Source organism: Monodon monoceros, unplaced genomic scaffold (genome assembly GCF_005190385.1).
Source record: "Monodon monoceros isolate NGI ecotype Baffin Bay Population unplaced genomic scaffold, NGI_Narwhal_1 Super_Scaffold_5, whole genome shotgun sequence".
In the NCBI taxonomy this organism is placed as follows: Eukaryota; Metazoa; Chordata; class Mammalia; order Artiodactyla; family Monodontidae; genus Monodon; species Monodon monoceros.
The window spans coordinates 51455108-51472369 of record NW_021703782.1 but is presented as its reverse complement, the minus strand read 5'-3'; positions in this window follow the sequence as shown (position 1 = coordinate 51472369).

Here is a 17262-nt window from a genome sequence, read left to right as displayed (position 1 = left end):
ATTTTCCAAGTTTAAACTGGTGACTTTCACATTTATGAGGGAAACACAATATTGTATTCTTTATCTTGCAGCTCATGGGTTACTTGCACATATGCGTGCGTACATGACTGACGTCACTTGGCTCAATGAACAATACCAAGTTATCAAGGCATGAGAACTGCATTTATGAAATTCATTAAGTTATTTCCTGTTGTATATATTCCCCTGGCATTTCCTTCCATTTAAAAAAAGTGGAATGATTTTAATTTTCTTACTCTGGAATTTCTCCAATTTGACTTGGTCAACATAATTAATTCCTGTCATGTCTTTTGAGTCTCAGTTTCTTCAAATTAAATAGGTTCTGTTGGATTTGATGATTTTGAGATCTGATCCCCATGTAACAAATTATAATTAATAGGTGATGAAATTTATGGACATTGCAGACCACATTAATGACCTAAAGGTGAATTCAGGGTTTTGTTTTTATTTTTTTTTGCTTACCTGCATTTATTTATAGATAATTCATTTAAATCCAGTAACTCTGAGTATCTTAATATGGAAAATGACAGCAATAGACCCTAGGTCATAGGATTGTGAGGAAGTTAAAAAAAATACGTTTGCAAATACTGTTATAGTATCTAGCATGTGGTGGGTACTCAATAACTGTCATTAAAATAATTATTATTCTTTCTCCACATTGATGGGGACGTTTTTAATCAAGTACTAATATCAATGAGGGCATTGTGTCCTATAAAATATATTTTTTAAAAAAGAGCTACAATCATAATGTATATCATTATTTTTAGTTAAATTTTATTCCAGACTCATGCACAATTTTTGGAAACATTTAACAATTCTTCATTTTAATCCTTACATCTTTATTGTAAGATTACTAAAATGTTATAGGCATAGTGTGGCTGATTTTGAATAGCAATTTAATAGTCTTATGATTTTATCTTGCAAAAGCTAATACAATGAGTGCTAAATTAACACTAAGTGGCTTTTCAGTGGGCTGAAAGATTATTCAATGAGTCATTACTAACTGAGCAAAGTCCACATGAAAAAACAACTCTGTAAAGTTCTGGGGTATAACTTTAGCTACTAAAATTGAGTCAAATTTTTGAATAAAGAGATAGTAGACATATGAATCAAATTTACAAGTGACACAGAACTGGATATAAAAATCAGGAAAATAATAGGTTAGAATTATAAGAGATCTTATCAGACTATAAAAATTGGCAAAACTGAGCAAGTGAAACAGAACAGGGACAAACTCCAAAAGCAGAAGTATAAGGTAAAAAAAATTGAGGGAAGTGACTTCCTTATCAGCTACATGTATAAAAAATTCAGGTTTGGATTGACTATAAGCTCAACGAACGACAAGTTTGTTGAAAAAATACAACAAAATCATAGGATTTATTTTAATTAAAGAATGGGATATGATTAATCTTTGACAAAGGAGAAAAGAATATACAATGGGAAAAAGACAAAAAGACAGTCTCTTCAGCAAGTGGTGCTGGGAAAGCTGGATAGCTACATGTAAAAGAATGAAATTAGAACACACTCTTACACCATACACAAAAATAAACTCGAAATGGCTTAAAGACTTAAATATAAGAGGGACTTCCCTGGTGGTGCAGTGTTTAAGAATCTACCTTCCATTGCAGGGGACACAGGTCCAGGAAGATCCCACATGCTGCAGAGCAACTAAGCCCCTGTGCTGCAACTACTGAGCCCATGTGCCACAACTACTGAAGCCCGCACACCTAGAGCCCTTGCCCCACAACAAGAGAAGCCACTGCAGCGAGAAGCCTGTGCACCGCAACAAAAAGTAGCCCCCACTCGCCACAACTAGAGAAAGCCCACATGCAGCAGTGAAGACCCAACACAGCCAAAATTAAATAAATAAAAATAAAACAAATTTTAAAAAAAGACTTAACTATAAGATACAATACCATAAAACTCCTAGAATATAGGTAAAACATTCTCTGACATAAATCGTTCCAACGTCTTCTTAGGTCAGTCTCCGAAGGCAATAGAAATAAAAACAACAATAAACAAATGGGACCTAATCAAACTTAAAAGCTTGTGCACAGCAAAGGAAACCATAAACAAAACAGAAAAACAACATACAGAATGGGAGAAAATATTTGCAGATGGTGTGACCAACAAGGACTTAATTTCCAAAATATACAAATAGCTCATGCAACTAAACAACAAAAATAACAAACAGCTCAATCCAAAAATGGGCAGAAGACCTAAATAGACATTTTTCCGAAGAAGAAATAGATATGGCCAATAGCCACATGAAAAGATGCTCAGCATTGCTAATTATTAGAGAAATGAAAATCAAAACTACAGTGAGGTAACACTTCACACCAGTCAGAATGGCCATCATTATAAAGTCTACAAATAACAAATGCTGGAGAGGGTGTGGAGAAAAGGGAATCCTCCAACACTGTTGGTGGGAATATAAATTGGTACAGCCACTGTGGAAAACAGTATGGAGGGTCCTAGAAAACTAAAAATAGAATTACCATATCATCCAGCAATCCCATTCCTGGGCATATACCCAGACAAAACTATAATTCAAAAAGATACATGCACGCTTATGTTATAAAAGCAGTAGTCACAATAGCCAAGACATGGAAACAACCTAAATAACCATCGTCAGATGAATGGATAAAGAAGATGTGGTACAGATTGGGTTCGTTTGGGTTTTTCTGTAAAATGTTATGGAAATACCGGAATGAACTTTTTGGCCAACCCAATGTATACAACGGAGTATTACTCAGCCATAAAAAAGAACGAAATAATGCCATTTGCAGCAACACGGATGTACCTGGAGATTATCATACTAAGTGAAGTAAGTCAGAAAGAGAAAGACAAATACCATATGATATCACTTATATGTGGAATCTAAAAGATGATACAATTGAACCTATCTATGAAACAGAAACAGAATCAACAGACACAGAGAACAGACTGGTGGTTGCCAAGGGGGAGGAGATTGAGGGAGGGATGGAGCGGGAGGCTGGGGTCAGCAAACGTAAGCTATTATGTATAGAATGGATAAACAACAAAGTCCTACTGAATAGCACAAAGAATTATATTCAATATCCTATGATAACCCATAACGGAAAGGAATACATTTCAAAAAATGAGTGTGTGTGTCTATATATATATATATATATATATATATATATATGTGTGTGTATATATATGTAAAACTGAATCACTTTGTTGTACAGCAGAAATTAACACAACAATGTAAATCAACTATGCTTCAATTTTTTTTAATTTTAAAAAGAAGGTATGGATATATATATATATATAATGTCTCTAAATCTCAAATAACTACACATGCAATGGGCTCTGACTGGGTGCCTGACTATGGCATGACCAACTGTATATATATAAAATCATGGAATAATCATGAAGAAAAAAAGTTGAGGGACTGGGCTTCCCTGGTGGTGCAGTGGTTGAGAGTCTGCCTTCTAATGCGGGGGACACGGGTTCGAGCCCTGGTCTGGGAGGATCCCACATGCCACGGAGCAGCTGGGCCCGTGAGCCACAACTACTGAGCCTGCGTGTCTGGAGCCTGTGCTCCGCAACAAGAGGGGCCGTGATAGTGAGAGGCCCGCACACCGCGATGAAGAGTGGCCCCTGCTTGCCACAACTGGAGAGAGCCCTCGTGCAGAAACGAAGACCCAACACAGCCAAAAATAAATAAATTAATTTTTAAAAAAATTGAGGGATTAAGTTGGGGCAGGTGATACCACAATATCATCCCAGGTCAAGCTAATCTTATCCTTTGCAATGCTGTATATGACACAATAGAGCAGAAGTTACTGGGAGACTAAACCTGTTTATAAGGCTGAACTTTAAATGCTGCACCTAGAATAAGGAAGAAAATTCCCTGCTTATTGCCTCTATCTGATGGGCTTAAGCACTGGCTGGATAACTAAGAAAGCAAATTTTTTAGTACAGTCACAAAGAAAGCCCCAGAATGAACACATTTTTCCGAGAACTTATGAAAAAATAATACCAATCTTTATTAATTTTTGCAGATCATAAGAAAAGGAAATACTTTCCAACTCATACTTTCAATTTGGATGGACTCTGACACCAAAACCTGACGGGATGTACAAGAAATTAGAGGCTATTTTTTCTCAACAACAAAAATGTAAAAATCCTAAACAAAAGCTTAGCAAAATGAGCTAAGTAATCATTTTAAAAGATAATACATCATGTAAAAAAACAATTTTTTAAGAATGCCTCCAGGATATGTTTTAGGACATTGTAAAATACATATTGTCCCTATCAGCGAAATCTCTTCATTATTATTGACAGAAAAAATATTGATCTCTAATCAGGAGAACCTTTTCTTCTTGGACAATGAAGAGTATGTAACTGATCATATTCTTCTTTTCCCTTCTGTTGCTTGGAAACTCAGAATTCACTTATTTATTCAATCTTTTCTTATCATATTTGTACACTTTATTTCAGAAGCTGTTCTGTTCTAGGTACTGGAAATGCAAGAGTGAAAATGACATGTTCTTGTGGAACATCTATTCTTGTGGGCATAGAGGGTAGAAAGAAAAGATATGAAACAAACAAAGAAACACATGAGAAAAATAATTTCAATAGAGAGAATGTTATGAAGGAAATTAAATAAATTGACAAAATTAAGAGAGTGTGGCATTTAGATACGGCACCAGAGTTGAGTCTTGACTAATTCAGGACAACCGCCAAAGAGCTGGGATCAGAGCATCTAAACAAATGGAACAGCAAGAACAAAAGCCCCAAGGAAGGCAAGAATCTTGAGTGTTGATGGAAAACAGGAAGAGAAGAAGTCTGCAAGAGTAGTGGACTTAGTGTCCTGTCATGGAGGTCAGAGAGCTGGGCAGGAATAGATAGTACTGGTACTGTAATATGAAGAAGTAATTAGGGTTTTTATCCCATGTGTGACAGGAGGTCATTCAAGGGTCTTAAACAGAGGACAGCATGATCTGCTTCTTGTTTTTCAATAATCAATCACTCTGTAATGCTGTCAACTCTTTAGGAATCTATGATATACATATATAAGCATATGCATTCTTAATTTCTCCCATACTGATCTTCTATTCTGATTTCTTTGTTCTCTAGTCTTGTCAACTTATTATTTAAATCTCAATATTTAGTGTGTATGTGTATGTGTGTGTGTATTTCTTGCAAGCTGATTAAAATCTTAATTTAAAAAAAGGTATGAATTATGATTTGGTGAGTATGTTTTTTGAGAAGAATTAATTTCCAAGACCCAAGTTTGGTCTTCAGAAACTCAAAGTCTAAGAGTCTGAAGATCTCTGGTTTTGTCCACAGGAGAGGGTAGGTGGGTTGGAAAGTGAATTTCAGGCCAGGCAGGAGGGTGAGAGACAACTGAGGAACCGAGGCTACTGAACACCAGAAGTGCAAACTTGGCCTAAAGACATATGATTTCATATTTTCCTAACGCTGGACTGACCAAACAAGATCTGTTTCCCCCCTCAGAATGGGGTGTCTTCCATGATGCCTGTTGAAGATCTTGGTCCACAAACTCAGGGGTGAGAAAAACACTATCTTATTTTCCTTACGTCAACCCCCTCCCCACTGAGATGTGAGAAATTCCAATGAGTAATGGGAGTCTTTTCCCCATTCAAGAGTATGAGAATCTGAAACTTCAAATGATGGCAAGAAATTATGGGAAGGAATGCTAATTTTCAGTAAAGCCAGGTCACTGCTGGCATCCTCATTTTCCAAGTCCAGTGGCTTTCCATTTCTTGCCACACATTTGGTACAGAAATACTACTTTGGTTAGGATCCTGTGACTCAAGTCCTACTTTCCGAGGTGCACCATGCTAACAACCCTTGTGGGAGTTGGCAGCCTCTTTGTTTCTCTGCCACAGAGCACTTCCTGGGTCCCCATTACTCCCTGGACAATCCTCCCAACATACCACCACTCATCCCCACCCTACCTCATTCCCTTACCCAGAGAAGCTTCAGCATCAGCTTTTAAAAGATACCCTCTCTTGCCCTTCTTGTCAGAAAATGAAATGAAATCTCTTCAATTGGCTTTGAATTTCTGAAACAGTCTTTTTCAGGTTATTCTTACTGTTCACATAAAGATTTCCAACAGCCTGCCTGACTCAAATGAGAGAGAAGAGAAAAATAAAGGAAAAAAAAAAACTAATAAAAACTATTATTCAGTAACAAATCATGCCTTCTTTTATAAACTATTTCTGCTTGAAAGTATGGTCTTATTTTAAAAGTCATGAAAATTCTGGTAGCAGGTCACTGACAGATCACATATTGCTTTCTGAATTTTCTTAATGTTGAATTCATTTTTATAATAAACGTCATTTAGTTAAGAATAAAATAGAAGACATGTAAAATACATACTATGGCAAATTAATGGAGAAAGTCAAAAGGATTCGGACTGTTTTTAGGACTAAGGAGCAAAGGACTAAAATTATTAATCGGTTAAGTCCATGAATGTAAAATCCTGATGTTTTAAGAGTTTTGGAGGAAATCGATTGTAATTTTGCAACAATACGATTATATAACCAATATCTGTGGCTCTCTGAACGTTCCTCATCTTGGAACCTTCCAGGGGCCTTCTGTAAATAGGTCAATCACAGTATTCCATTTTAGATCAGTTGTTTTTGACAGTGATTAGATGAAACCAATGGTAATGCTTAAAATATTTAACCACAGTAAGAAAGATGCACTGATCAGTACACCCGGCTTTAACCCTGTAACTAGTTGTTGAATCACGAGAAGGTATGAAGATTCATGAGAAAGGAGCTTTCATGGGACTGGGCTTGGGAAGCTATTTGCCTATTACTGGTAAAGTGTTTCAATGTTTCAGTAACTAACAACAACTCTACTGGTGTGTAGCAGCTGACTATTAGCTCTGTATGTAACCATGTAAGTATCATTCTGCCAACTAGAGAAGTTGGTTGAAGTAAATGCAAGTATGTATTTCTTCTCTCTACAGTGGAAATGGAAAATGAAAAGAAATTAATTACCGATGTTACAGATGACATATTAAAGCTAAATTTCAAACTTAATATAAGGGCACACACTATCTCAAGAAGTATTTTAACACTTTTTATATTAAATGCCACCTCTTCACAAAAACCTTCCTGATCTCCTCATTAAAAATAAAATATGTTTCCTAGCTCTCCGCTGATAGCCTCGTTCCCATCTCTGCATCTGTTTCCTTCATATCACGTATCACGACTTGTAATGTTTTTAATTTATATAACTGTATGCTTGTTTAACTGTCAGGGCTTGGCATTTATTCTTGTTCTGTGTGCATGTGTGTGTGTTAGTGTGTGGGTGTGATGGGGGGGTGTACGTTCACACTGGTTCTTTGACTAGAATGCAAGCTTCTTGAGACCAGGACCACTTTTGCGTTGTACATATCTGTATTCCCTGTATTCACAGTGCCTGGCACATAGATGATCAGTAATTTACTAACTAAAATAATGATCCTAAATCATTAACCAAAATTAATCACTCCATGTTCTTACATTCCCATTTCTTTGGTCATTTACCTCCATTTTAGCAATTAATATTTTGTAAATGGTGTGAGAATTCCTTGAGAATAGAGGGCACGTCTCATTCGTCTGTTTAAGTATGCCAGCCTGTTACCCAGCGCCAGACCCATAGATGGAGTTATTAAATGGCAGCTGAAACGCGAATGGAAGGCAGAGAAAGCTGCTTCTATTACTTCCCCACAACAAAGACACACTTATTTGGCCAGACTTTGAGATGCTTAACTACTCAAAGGCTGAATCTCAACCTCAAAACATGGGGTTTATTCCAAGATCATATGAGTTACAATGAAAAAAGAAGAAAGGAATGCAAACTATTTCTGCCTGAAAGCATGCTTTTGCACTAAAAGTCACATGAAAAATCCAGCAGCCAGTCCTTGGCAAGTCACAAGCATTGCTGTCTGAGTCTTTCGAACTATGTATTCCAAATACTTCATTTTAGGAAACAAAGATATAATAATGTAACCTAATTCTGATGTCTCTCCCAACTTCCGGAAAGCTGGGAGATCAATTAGTCTGAGAAATTTGCATACAGTTAAATCTTCCTCCACCTCAGAGAACCGAAAAGGAAACATGGGGCTTCCCTGGTGGCGCAGTGGTTGAGAGTCCGCCTGCCGATGCAGGGGACGCGGGTTCGTGCCCCGGTCCGGGAAGATCCCACATGCCGCGGAGCGGCTGGGCCCGTGAGCCATGGCCGCTGAGCCTGCGCGTCCGGAGCCTGTGCTCCGCAATGGGAGAGGCCACAACAGTGAGAGGCCCGCGTACTGCAAAAAAAAAAAAAAAAAAAAAAGAGTTCATTTCTCTCTCATGCAACATCACTTTAGATTCCATGTAGCTTCTCAGTAGTCCAGACTGCCTGGATCTTGTAGCCCTACCATTTTGCTATGGGGCCACTTTCCTAATTGTCAGGCACAAGTGTGAAAGACATAATAACTGTGCCAGCAATTAACTGCTTCAGCCTGGAAGTGATACACTTGATGTCTGCCCACAATCCACAGACAAAACTTGTCACATAGCCCTGCTTAGCTACGAGGGGGCAGCAAAATATAATCCCCATATGCCAGGAAGAAGACAGGAACCAGTGTGTGTGAGCCCTACAAGTCTTTACCACAAAGGTTATCATGATATTAGAAGCAACAGTAGAACCTGCAAGTTAACTAAGCACTGAGTGGTCCAAACTTCTTCCTAATGTGAAAATCTCTTCCAGGATGTCACTAGTGCTTCATCAACCCTTAGCTTGGATGCATTCAGCAGCAAGGGACTCATGGCTCATTATTAAAGATTTTCATTTTTGTTGAGCTTGTTGAACTCATATCTGTATCCTTACAATTCCTAAAACTTGCTCCACTCTGTGGCTATTACTGCCAATGTCTGTACTTTATTAAAATAAAAAGAAAAAAGAAAAACAATTACAGAAAATAAGGTAAAAAATGAGAAGGCATAATTATTTTAAGAATTAAGAATAAATAAGTACTTGAGAAAAGAATAGATCACTTTTAAATTTTAAAATGCTTAAGGAAAACTACAATGCATAATCAATTTGTTTTCTTTTAATTTCCAAGAAGTTACTCTCCAGAAGATGGGAATAAAGGTGTAGTGGGGCCGGGGGACGGGAGACTGTCTACTGAAAAAAGAAATGTTTGCTTTTTTTATTCTGGTTGCTGTGTGTATGTACCACTTTTATTTTGAAAGAGTAATTTTATGTGGAAAATTTCTGATTATAGAAAAAAGAAAGCTTAATAACTTTAACCAATTTGGGGCTAAGTTTTTAAATCCACTAGCCAGGTAAAAGTGTTTACTGTACCACATTATGTTTTGAAAAATAATAAATTGCAATGATACCAGTGCCTAATGTTTTAAGGACCTTTTTTTTAAATTCAGTGATTAAAATAATGATGGGAATATTTAATACATGTATTCTATGAATATAGAACATAAATTGTTTTATAACTGGATTACTATGCTTCATCTATTCAAAAGAAAGTTTTGTTTGCTTCCCATTTGATCTTTCCTACCAATTAGTAACTGGGCTTAACTTTCCTTCTCATCAGGTTTCTATTCTGTTCATTAAAACCTTTCACGCATGTTGAAAGAAAATCATTGACTATTTCAGAAAGAATACAGAGCTCTATTTTCACTGACCTACTTATAATTCTGAATAAGAAAATACCCTACTGGTAGAGCTCATTTCAAATTATAGGAAAAGATTTAATAATGACCACTGACTAAAAGGAGACTCAAATAGCACCCAGAACATTACCCCAGGGTTAGACAGAAGTTTGATATTAAAAGGTTACAGTCTATAATGGTTAATACAAGTCATTAACACAGCTTATAAATGAAACATATCTTCTATCAACCAATTTCTCAGTCCCACAGACATCAGTTGACTGCTTTTTATAATTCCTCTCTTTGGGCTCCATCCCCATATTCTGCCTACAACTGTCCTGCTTATTTCAAACTGTATAATAATACAACCACAGTTAGCTGTAACGCTGTGGAAATATTGCTGGAAATGGCACTAAGAAAATGTGTTCAATCCCAGCTTGCTTCTTTAGTGGTACACGAACATGAACAAATCATTTTAGTTCTATGAACCTCTATGAGTAAGGATATCTACCTTATAGAGTTGGTGTGAGGATTAAACAGAAACTGTGCTACAAATTTGCCCCCAATACTGTAAGAACTCTCTGAGTGTGAGTTCCCTACCCATTTTGGATGTCCACAGAGACAAGAGTGTTCGTAATGAATGGTTAATCTATGCACATCTTTACTATCAACAGTCTAAATAAAGAGTTAAGTTATAAAACAAGCAAAAAGCAAACATAAAAATCAAAAAATAGAGATTAATGAGCCCTTGAAAGATAGAAACTATAAAATAAGCAGTGCTAATAGTTCATTCCTTAATATAAACAAAATGCTTTTTCTATACAGTCTCTATAAGCACATAAAGTCATACTTAAGAATTCTTATAAATATTTTACAAAGGTTAAGAAGTCACTGTTGACATTAACAAGGCCTCAAGAATTTCTAGATGCTGAGTGCAACAGATGTGACTAAACAGGCACAAGAACATTTGTAATAAGCAGCACGCCCACCTACAATGAACTGCCTCACTTTCTCAATGTGACCCATAAAAAACCATTTTTTCTTCCACTTTTTTCCACGGATGTGCATTTCTACCTGAGGACTACTGCATCCTCCCACGCCCCCGTACTGAACATTCCAGAACAAACAAGTGCAGAAACTCATTTATATTACTGATAGCATTGGTAACCTTGTGCTATGACGCTAATGTGAAAGGGCAGGATGGTAGAGGGCTCTCAAATAAAAGCCGTAAATGATAAAATTCGCTCAGCGAATTTTAAGACAGAATTTATTTTAATCATCTGCTTAAAGTCAGACGATGTCTGTCGATCACACAGAGTCCACAGGGTACCGAGGACGGAGAGGGCCTCCTCTGGTCTACAGCATGCACCTGAGCACCGTCTCCTACACGGATGTTCACCCTCCTAACCTAGTCCTTCATAGTCACCTTACAGGAGCCTCCACATTCTTCCCCTGCTGCCCTCACACCCCCCATCCCCCGCCGGCCCTTCAGGGCTCTCAGCTTCTTCGTTCCCTCGCCTTTTGGTTTAAGTTCTGATGACCAGGACCCTGGGATTATCAGATGCAGTAGGGAGGAAGGAGAGGGTAAATTTTGATTCTTGGGAAGAAGCGGAAAGGGCAGGGGAGTCTCTACCATTGTCTGACTTCTGGAAGGTTATCTAAACATTAAGGAGACATATTTAATGAGAGTATTGACAAAACTGTCTCTTCAAACTCCTCATGGTTAAAAAAAAGAAAACAAACGGAAAAGCTCTGTCTTCTTACCTAAATATGATGATTTACATAACCAAATAAAATGGGCCTTACAGGTTTCAGGGTAAGGAATGTGTGTGTGTGTGTGTGTGTGTGTGTGTGTGTGTAGAAAAGGGGAGAAAGAGAGGGGTGATAACCCATCTAAACAGTTCAAAACTAACTGTAAGAAATAATAGCAGTAATCATACATGTACACAGAGTCTCTCTGTGTTGATCATACTTTTTATTTATCTCTCCAGATCCCCTAATTTTAACTTCTTGAATGTCTCATGAATCAGATATGAATCAGAAAATTATATGTTAATTCAATGAAAGACAATTGTTCGAAGTGTAGACAAATAACTAGCTTGCTAGATGAAAACTAGCTGATCTTCCTTGATCCATTACTGCATATTATAGATGTCATCCTATTTTATTAGTGAATTTGACAACGATTATGATTTCCAAGAGCCTCACTTTTCCATCTGCATATTTCAAAGTTTAATTTTAATGTAAGGATTTTTTAAAAATTCAATCTTTTATAGGGTTTCAAAGATCTTCATTCGAAGTGTTTTAAAATGATCATTCTTATACATAAGATTTGCATGTTTCTTTATTAGATATAAAATAATTTAAATTTAACTTGGCTTAAAATAAAGACTTAGGTTACTTAGGCTTTGGGTTAGTTCTCTTTTATACATGAAGCTACTTTTATAACCAAAATGACAGGTCAGGGAGGTGCTTAGAAGGCTGCCTTTTGGTTGACAAGTAATAAATAACCTTCTCCTAAAGGCAGTGAACTAACTCCTCTGAGCTTCCCCAATCACGTGCTCTTGAATATACTATTTCTACTTGATCAGTTTGCTTTCCTGATCTTTTCCCTCTCTAATTTGAATGTTTCACTGAAATTATCCAAAGCTAATCATTTTTTCTGGTCTCAGAAATATCTGATGTCCTTTACTAGTGAGAGTTCTATAAGCACCAAGTAAAGAAAGTTACCAGGTGTCCTTCAAGTGGGCAATAAGGAAGAGGAGTTGAATCCAAATCTCAGGGAGTCTCTTTTGGTTAGCAGTGCTTAATTTCCTGTAGCACCAATTATATTGCATTTTAGTGAAGACACTATAATGTCTTGTCAATGGTCCCAACAGGACAGCCACACCCTTTGTAAATCTTTTAATGCTTGTCACTGCATTATTTGTGAATAGGGACCAGAAGTGTTTTTTAAATGGGAAATGTGATTTTGCCAACATTGAGAAGATCCATCAGTCTTGACTTCCTGTCTTGTAGAGGTAAAACTAAGGGATAATAATTGATTTCATTCTATGGGAAATGTCCCTGGTTTCTCTAGACCATGTAATTCCCCAAAATTTTATAAACCAGGCTAGGGTTTGAATTTTACCTGTGTTTTTCAGTCAACCTCTATTTGTCTTATGAGTCACTGAGATCCTCACCTACTTCTGTGCTTCTTCCTTGTGGAGGCAGTTACCATGGTATCATTAATGTAGTGCGCTACCTTGCACTTAATGATATTACAAACACATGGCATCTATTCCAATTAAGTAACAACAGTGTAAGCACTGAGTACTGTCTTGGCACCATAGCAGCACTACAATCTCCAAGCATCTATACCACATTTTCTTCATACTCTAGCCGAAAAAGAACTTTGATCATGCATCAATCCATAATGATCTTACTCTTTACTAAATTCCCATTTCCTCTGCCTCTACCAGCCATTTCAGCAAATACATTTTGAGGATCATAATTCTGTCTCCCCAGTTAGATGCAGGCTCATTGAGGAAGGAAGCCTTTTCCTACTCTTCTTTTATGGTTGAAGCACTGACTGATATATGAGGAATTTTACACATCAGATATAACCATTTATTTAGAAATTCTGTCAGGCCCCTTCCGAAGAGTGGTGCAAGCATTAAGTCAGAGAAAAAAGGATCAGACAAGAAAACAGAATCACTAATGGACTCTACACATCAAAAATATGACAAATCTCCCATCTAGAAAAATAAATACATATTTATAATTATTATGCTGGCTATTATGTAATCTTCAAAATAGCTAATGATTGCTCACTGGAAGAGAGACTGCCAGCTCATCATCAAACCTATTTCCTCTTTTTCCTTGGGATACAGCTAAATGATGTTTCCCAACATCCCTTGTAATAGCGTGGAGGCAAATGACTAGTTTCTAGCCAATGGTATTTTGTAGGAAGTGACGAAAGCTACTTTCAAGTCTGGCCTATAAAGAAATCTTCCTTATAATTATAATCCATATTCCTTCCCTCTTCGCTATATTGATGCAAATATGCATGGTGATCTTTGAAACCATGTGGTAAAGATATAAGATTCGCAAAATGGAAGTAATATAAATTCTCTCACTTGAAGAAGAGCCACTCTGATTAGAAACATCCATCTACCCTTCACATGAAAAGGAAATTAACAATTATGATAAGCTATGTGTCTGAGCCTACTTAACTGTAAATAGAGTTAAAAATATAAAGTCAGTCATCCTTCCTTTTTGCAAAAGGTATCATATGGAAAGAAGAGGAGGAAGAAATGTCACTACCCAGCCTCTAACCTCACCTCACCCATGACACCAGATTGGTGTACCACAGAAGTTATAGGGCTCTCTCATGTCATTACGTAAGGTGTATCTCAGAAATAAGACTCCATGCCATTATACATGCACATCAAATTAGATATAGAGACTAAATTCCAAATTGATAAAGCAGTCACTTCCACAAATTATATATACACACACACACACACACACATATATATACACATATACATATATACTATCATATATTACATAACATATCTCTATATAGGTACATAATATATTATATTTAACTATATTTTCTATAATGTATATCTATACATTTAACTATCATTAATATAGTTTATAAATTAAAATTACATCTCATACAGTAAATTTTTTCAAGTAGTTAATAAGAAAAAATATGGTTTACTACTCATTCTGTATTAATTGACACTTTCTTTACTATAGAAGGTTTATGGCTTCTTAAATATTTCTTTTGCTAGAACAATCTATCACTAATTCCTATGCTTTATATTATGGATATTATAATAGAAGTTCTAGTAGAAATTGTCAATATTATTGATCAATTATATAGGCTTGATATTTTGCTCATTTCTACATAATTCTAAAATATGGTTTAAAAAGTAGGAAGTGAGCCAATATGCTCATTACACACATACTTAACTATTTCAGAAGCACTTGGAGTATAATGGCTATATTACCCCGTTGTTTTCAGAACGTCAGTCTTGTATCAGCCCCTAGCACACAGCAGATGCTAAATACGAGGATATAGTCATGATGATACCATAAAGATATGTTTAAAAGTTGTAAAATAATGGAAACTTTATCTTTTACAAATATTACAGTGCAGACATAATCTTTGGAAATGAGCACAATAATTTTAACTATACAACAAATGCACTACTTAATTCACTCTCAAAACAAGTATTTTTGATTATTTTGACTTTCAACACCTAACACACATGTATTTAACAATTTCTTATGGGGAACTCTTACAAGGTCATTTGTACAAGCAGAATAGAAATCATCAGTAAAAGAAACAGTTTAAATGCTTTAATCTTAACTTAGAAAGAGAGAATTTCACTAAACAGAAATTAAGTTATTGTTAATTGGCCCTACACCAGTATTTGCAATATTGTGTTGAATTTAGAAAACTCAGTGAAGAAATTAATGGCACATTTTATCAGAAACTACATTGTTTGAGATGTCGACTTGAAATATTCTGCCCTAAAATAGCAATGTTATGTTTGACTGAATCTCTACTCAGTGACACAAAAACACAGCCCTAACATTATTCTTCTTTGCTTTCACAGAGTTTAAGCTTCTCCATGAGGCAAGAACACATGACTGGCCTAACAGATGACTTTGAGTTGCCTTAATGCCTTTGGAATTCTAGCTATTAATCTAAGCTTACTATAACTAAGCATATAATTTAATAAAATGTAATTCAATTGGACAATGAATATATTCAATATCATTTGCCACAAGTGCTCACTAAATATATTAATATTCATCAACAATTTTTCTGGAAAAATAAAGATGCTCCTGAAACTCTTATTCTCCTCAATTTAACCTGAATTCCTGGTCTTTATCATTTAGCTTTTTGACTACATCTTTTATAAATGACAATCATAGGACTTCAAAGGAAAAACGAGGATGAGATATGAGCTTCACATCAGCTTTGGACATGTAACATGCACATTAATGGTGGTTACTAATAAGTCTTAATATGCTGCCCATGTGTGTATCTCTGAACAGCCCAATTCTTTTTTTTTTCTTTTCCATTATGGTTTATTACAGGATACTGAATACAGTTCTGTGTGCTATACAGGACCTTGCTGTTTATCCCTTCTATATATAACAGTTTGCATCTGCTAACCCCATAAGGCAAAATTACTGTGTAAAATTTAATTTCCATCAAAGAAATCCTAGAAATAATTTCTGTAGGGGGCCAAGGAGTGTTGCACATGTATCTTGACACTGATTCCTGACCTATGCTGTGAACAACTTTGTTAGAGTATGGCATTTTAACCATTCCACAATGTTTGGTCAAAGAGCAAAGACAAGTATGTTTTTCTTTTTACACTTTGCACCCGACTCCTACATTAGAAAACACCTACAAGCTGAGGAATGATGTCAATATGTGCAGTAGAATATACTACTGGTGGTCTATTGCTAGGCTTTCACAACTAATAGAGATTGCCATTTCAGCTTTTCCTCTTTCTTCAATGCTTGGAATCCTTGTTTCACAGGATTACTCATAAAACTGATTGGACACTTGGTAATAATGAAGGCATGGTGTAAATTGTGTCCCAGTCTACTAAGATGATTATGAATAAGATATTAATTTCAGTATTTTTCATCTACTTTAAGATTTCTATCTTTGATTCATTTATTTATTAAACTAGCATTGATAGTCTGGACTCTCCTGGTTATATATGTTTGTTATACATATTTTATAGATGAGGGACTGAGGCTCAGACAAATAAAGGCACCTGCTCACTGAGGCAAAGCTGGTATATTTTATGACTCAAAATACAACACTCTCTCCATTCTCCAGCCTTCTTCTTTAGAATGTGAGCAGTACTTAAAAAATACAAACATTCTGGAACCAAATTAATTTGACTTCAAAACCTGAAATTGCCACCTACAAGCTACATAATTTTTTAAAGTTTTATATCTCCATAAGCCTGTGTTTCCTCATCCTGAAGAAGAGGAATAAAAGTAATACTTTAATAATATTTTTCAAGAATGAGAGCTAATATATGCATGGCACTAAGGGAAATAACAGGTGCTCACGAATAGTAGCTAATGAAAATATTGGAGGTAGGTTATATTTATTCATTTTAGTGGCAGTACTGACGAATTACTAGACTGAGAGTAAATAAGTCAGATGTCTAGTCCTACTTCATTTAAAAAACAGCTAAATGGCTCTCTAGAAATCTCTCAGGTCAGTATTGGAAGAAAGGCAAAAACTTGTCTTCTGATAAGTGAGACAAACAATAAACAAGTAAAAAATGAATAAGTAATAAAAATTTCAGGCAATGTTTAGTACTATGAAGGAGATTTAGTCTTAAAAAAAGAGAGTAATGAATGACGGGTTTAGGGACAGAGAGGTCTATTTTAGGTGGGGTTTTTAGGCAAGCCCTCTCCGAAGTGGTAACATCGGAACACAGACATGAAAGACATGACACAGCAAGTCACACAAACACCTGGGGAAATGGCAGAGGGAATAGTAAGTGTAAGAAACAAAGTAGTGAATAAAAGAGTTTACCAGGGAGGGCAGTGAGAGTGA